This window comes from Suricata suricatta, chromosome 12 (genome assembly GCF_006229205.1).
Source record: "Suricata suricatta isolate VVHF042 chromosome 12, meerkat_22Aug2017_6uvM2_HiC, whole genome shotgun sequence".
Classification (NCBI taxonomy): Eukaryota; Metazoa; Chordata; class Mammalia; order Carnivora; family Herpestidae; genus Suricata; species Suricata suricatta.
Genome location: NC_043711.1, coordinates 43,018,763 through 43,024,770, shown reverse-complemented (window position 1 = coordinate 43,024,770; position 6,008 = coordinate 43,018,763). Strand labels below are relative to the sequence as shown.

General features: G+C 37.1%; 1 long non-coding RNA gene across 1 annotated transcript; it reads right to left on the bottom strand.

Moving 5' to 3' along the window:
* Positions 1-1,257: 1,257 nt before the first annotated feature.
* Positions 1,258-5,661, bottom strand: LOC115273698. The gene is made up of 2 exons (XR_003900908.1): positions 5,582-5,661; positions 1,258-1,462 (listed from the first exon to the last, which is right to left on the bottom strand). It is a non-coding gene; the product is annotated as an uncharacterized LOC115273698 (long non-coding RNA).
* Between the last annotated feature and the right edge of the window lie 347 nt (positions 5,662-6,008).

Below are 6,008 nucleotides of genomic sequence, written 5' to 3'. Positions count from 1 at the left end.
GAGAATTTTCAGAATAACCTTTGTGAAAAAAAATGTTTTAAGGAAACAAGCAGGCAAACCTGTTCAATTGTTTCCAGAATTTGAGTTTTGGATATCAGAAAAGACTGGTAGGAAAATATTAAATTTGAGTGGTCAAATGAATTTCCATTAATTAGTTATGAGTGATCATGTACTTGCAATCTTCTGTGTAATAGGTCAGCCAACAACTTGGTCTTTATGGTCACATTTAAAGACATAATGGATCTATTAATATGAGGCTTGGCATTGACCATGATGTCTAATGGACCGCTATTTTTAATCAAAACTAACCTTATATTTATTTATCTTGGACTTGTGGTGTTCTTGTTGAAGTTACTGAGTATTCAACAAAAAGAAATATGAACAGTATGTGGAAGTCAGGCTATCTGTTTATATAAACTATTTATAAACAAGTTGAAATTCTGCCTTTTATTTCAGCTTGATTTTCTTTATGTCAGTATTAACATTTACCCATATTTTACTGACAGGTGTTTTGTTTGTTGAAGATACAAAGTAATGCACACAAAATGACAAATGCTGTTATCATAGAGTCTCTTAAATGAAAGCTTTGAAATTTGAGGACATTCCTTCAGGATGTCTATCAGAAAGGAAAATGAGCCTTAGGAAAGAGGCTAACTTGATTTATAAAATTATTTGAGGGAAATTATCTTGGGAAGTTACTTCTAGGAGAAGAACTTCTGTTGCTTGAGGGTCATTCATTATCTCTAAGTTTGGCAGATTAATTAGTTGGTGTTGTCTTTGATAACTTGGCAAAAATAAGCTGAAAGTTATGAGATCAATTCTGGCATTAAAGAGTTAGTTTCACATTATTGCATTGTTGAGCTCAGCCAGGACCCCAGGAGCTATTTGATAATTCTGGGGTGTTTATCACAAATCTATTTTCACTACTCAAGATATGCTCTTTGTCTACATGTCAGTGGTTCCAATGACTAATGCTGAAAATACAGCAAAACACGGTGTAGTTTTTACAAGAAATTCTTAGTCATCTTGAAGAACAACAATTCTTAAAATATTTAGGGAAGTAATATGCAATGTAATTAAACAGATGATTTCCAAATTATATCACAATCCTTACCAACCTCCCCCTCCCCCCAATTCAATGTCTGTCAAACTTTTCATCCTGTGTCTTCTCTCAGGGATTCAAATTCCTTCGTTGCTTATTCTAGCCAACACGTTTGTAAACATAAGGTGTTTTTTTTTTTCAATGAATCCTCAGTATCATTACCAAATATTTATTTGTTCGTATGTTCTAGCTTGCCTCTTCAAAGACAGGTATCTCCCCTACTTGCCAATGCTGTTGTTCTTATTGATGCAGATGGCTTGCTGTTTGATTAACATGGCTGTATGAATCAGAGTGAGAGAAAATTCTGGTAGTGACTGAACATTCCAGGTTGTATCTGTTATGCTACAGCATGCTCGTTTCCTGTAAATAAAAAAAATAGCATATTTCACTTGGTACTGACTTTCCTCATGCCTGAGAAAGTATTAAACTCTCTAAGAGAGGAATAAAGTCACATAGCTACATATTTCTATAGAAACAAGAAAACAAATATCATAAAAACTATACATTTGGGTACTTGTTAAATGGCCAAGGAGTATATTTGGTGCTGTGATAGATATTAAATGCATTTTAACATCCATAATAATTGAGAATAGTAGCAAAGCAATCATTAGGAATAGTGAAACAAACATAAACTAAAAAGAAATTGCTATTCATTATGTTTTGTGGCTTTTTCTAGTGCCAGAGAATTCTTCCCCACTGTGATAATGGCATAAAACATCAATGTAAGCTGTAAAACATGAAGTAATTTTCAAAATATTTTCATAATTATTTCATTACATATGCTCCCATTTTCAAAAATATCTCGAAATAAGATAATACTGTAGTTGAGCTAATGAAACTGGACTTTTCAGGAAGGAGATTGTGTTGTATTTCACTAAACAATTGTCTTTATAATATGATTGTGGACTAACTGTGTGTTCAAGGCTCATCACTAGGGTCTGGGGATACCAGGATTAATGAAACGGGACTTGTTTTAAGAGAGCATATTAGGGCGGGCAGGATGGCTCAGTGGGCTAAGCATCGCACTCTTGATCTCTGCTCAGGTTATGATCTCCCAGTTCGTGAGATCAAGCCCCATGTTGGGCTTCTTAAGGACCACACGGAGCCTGCCTGGGATTCTCTTTCTCCCTTGCTCTCTGCATCTCCCCGTGCATGCTCTCTTAAAAGAAATAAGTAAACTTTAAAAAATAGGGTATGAATGAATGATTCAAAAAAAAAAAGAGAAAACGTTAATAGAGATGTAGGAGAAACCATGTAAGCCCTGTAGAGGAAGATGCCCCGTGACTTCGCGGGAGGGGACCAAGAAATACATTAGCCTTCCCTGCCCCTCCCAACTGCAAGTAACATCAACTTCACCTGTCAAAAATACGACTCTTTCCCTCCAAATGCTTACCATTTATTTCTTTTCCCATCCTCTGACTTTTTGAGAGATGAGTTTAAAAAGAAAGGGTACCTATCACATACGTAAGATTTCCTCTGTTGGATCATGCAAAAGTGATCAATTTTCCAATAATGTACCTATAAAATAGTGACTTTGTGGTTTAATTTATGGCATGATAGCGTAAGTTTTGTGTTAGGGAAAAAAAACACCTTTAAATTTAGTAGGCAGAGCTCCTAGTCTGTGGTGCAACAGAACAGAGTCACAGTGAGACCAGGCTGCATTTGGGACAGGGTAATTGAGTCCATAGGTCTGATCTGCATTCTGTGATCTGGTAGCCCAGCACTTAGTTGTTTTTCTGGTGCATCAATGAATTTCAAAATTAGCATTCATAAGAACTCAAAGAAAACTAATCAGCCTGTAAGATTTAGGCTTTGTCTACATTCGTCTCTTACATGAAAGTAAAGGTTTTGTAGGATACCTAAGTATCCTAAAATATTGATAACTCAGAAATATCTCACAATTTTAAAATTCTTTAGCTAGTCTTGGGTATTTTGGATGAAGACATTCGATCATTCTCTATACTTATGACTACAGAGCAGACGTAACATCTGGGAAGGAAGTAAGTTGTTCAATATGGGCATAGACATCTGTTTCCTAGTAGAAAAACTGCTCTCCTATAAAATATTTTTACCATAATAAGGGATAATAGTGTTTTTGTTTGGCTATCCTTTTGTTTATGTGTGGTTTCAGCTTGAGGCCACAGAATTTTCCTGAATAATACTTACTTGCAATATTCTTTTAGAGCATTTTATCTGGTGGCAAGTCCTACTCTCTCTAATGATAATGGAAACTAATAAGTGTGGCACAGTGTGGCTTTGGTATCAGAAAGACATTAATTCAAATCTCACTCCTTGAAATTCCCTCTGGTGTTGGAATAGACAGTTTTTACTGTCCACTTATTCACCCTTTGCTGAGGAAGATCAGTGAACCTGTTCTTAAACCCTCCTCAGTCATGTAACCTGTGACTAATGAAAAGAAAGTTAAGATTTGTCTGTGGCAGCCAAAGGCTCTGAAGTAAGAAAAAGGAGAACAAGAATGGTTTTGGGTGGAAAAGTTGACCACAGCAATACGGTAGCAGCTGATCTATATGAAAGACATTTGATGATAGTTATGCAGCTTCTGTACACGAGATACATGCCCCCCAGCTTTGCTCTCTCTCATCATAGAACTTGATTTTACATGTGTCTCACTGTGTACTTTACAGTCACTTGACTGATTTGAAGACCAGTGAATCCTTAACTAATAGTAGAAGCTAGGTAGTCTCGTGCCTAAGTTACCATACTAAAACATGCAGAGATTTTTGTCAGGCCTGTAACTAATCATTAAAACATAGAAGTGTGATCTTTTTTCCACCATCGTATAGCATCAAAAGGCATTTTTAACATGACGGTGTAATTCATAATCAGTAAGAAATCTCCAGTATGTGGGAAGCTGAAGTATGCTTTCAGAAATGAAATTGGTGCTGTACTCCCATTAATAAGTGCTTTAAAATATGTATGGAAATAGTTCTCCTCATTTTCAATAATTCTTCTTGTTCATTACAGCATTTAAAGGGGAGAGGGTGGGGAGTAAAAATACCATTCTGCAAGCAGAAAAAAATTAACTAGCAGCAGATGGTGAGACTGTAAAGAAACTGCTCCTCACAACAAGCTTATGGAAATTGGTCTCTTTCTGATACAGTCACACATCATTTAGTTGGAGAATCATGGGTCAGGGCAATACTTGCCATATGCTAACCCTAGCATATCTACTTCTTGCTGATATAGGTGCTACATTTTGAGGAATTTGATTTGAGTCAAAGCATGCTGTAATTTTTATAATAACAAGGCATGACCTTTGATGTATTTTACCATTGCCTGATAATGAAATCTCTGGAGAATTTACATCTCTTTTTTCAAAAATTATTATTGGAGATAAAGCTTAATCTTATTTAAAAGCTTTGTGGAACCAAACTATTATCTTTTTACATGAAGCTTAGGCTTTCTTTCTGAGAAAAGAGGAAAAATGGGAAGAGTGTGTGTGTGTGTGTGTGTGTGTGTGTGTGTGTGTGTGTGTTCATGTGCGTGTGCGTGTGCGTGTTAACGTGAGGGTAGGGAAGTCATGGAAGGAAAGGGAGGCTAGAAGTTAGCAGAAGACAGAGGATCCTCTACAGCTCCTCTGTAATAGTTAGAAGTGCATGCCCATAAATTCTTGAGTATTCTTCCCTTCTAAAGTTGGAGACTAATTCCCCTTCTTTTGAAGGTAGCCTGAGTTTTTTGACTTGCTGCTAATGAGTGGAATGAGGTAAGTATGATGTATGTAATTCTAAGAGCAGGTCATAAAAAGGATAGCTTTTTGCAGACTCTGTTGGATTATTTGCCTGGGGGAAAGAGCGCTGCCTCTTTCGAGGTAAATCAGGAGCTCCGTGTGGCATTCTGTGGGAGACGACCCTGAGGCCTCCCGCCAATAGCCAGGACTGGCTTCCCAGCCCTGTCAGTGAGTCAGCTGACAGCAGAACCCTCAGCTCCAGTCAAGGCTTCAGATGACGGCGCCTCTTAACCATCCGACTATGCGTCATAAGAAACTCTAAGCCCGAGATGCCCGGCTAAGCCACTCTGGCACTCCTGGCTCATTGTCATTGTGAGAGTTTATAGAGTTGGTTGTTATTTTTAAGCCACTAATTTTTGGAGTAATCTGTTATTCAGCAATAAATGACTCATGTGCTCAAGTTGTTTATGTTTATCATCTTATTTTATCATAATAACCATAAGAAAGATAGGTACTTTACTATCACCTGTACAATTTTTTTAGATGAGAAAATGAAGCGTTGAGAGTTTAAGCAACTAAATTCCCACATTGCTCATGTTGTCTGCCTATCAGTAAGAATTAAATTCAGCTGCAGACCGCAAAAAATGAAGCAAAATAATGAAGTAAATACATATCTTCACATATAAACACATTGTAATTTAGGACGATGAGGGCTGTTCTCTGGCTGACGGCACGCACAAACCATCCTAGCTCCTTCTTCACTGTTTTTAACATGTGGTTTTTATACTCACGTTCACATGATGGCTGCTGCACCACCAACTATTGCAACCATGTTTTGGTGAGGTGTCAGGACCAAGAACAGAGGTCAACCATCTTTTCTTTGACTAGTTTTGCCTGTTTATTTCAGGATGAAAAACTTCTCTCCATACTCCCTCCTACACCACAGAGGCCATTGTTACGTTGGACCGCATCTCTTAACTGCAAGGCAGGCTCAGGATTATTTTAAAACAGCTAACTGCCTCTAATCTCCTGTTCATTTCTAGTGCTGCTTCTAAGAAGGAATCACTTTTGATCGTTTTAATTCTTCTTGGGTTCACCATCAATTTTCTACATTATATGCTTATACCATTTTTTCTTTATTTATCAAGTTTAGTCAAGACCTATTTTTTCTCTCGTATGAAGATGATGCGGTTAACTCAGTTAAATAACTTCCCACAT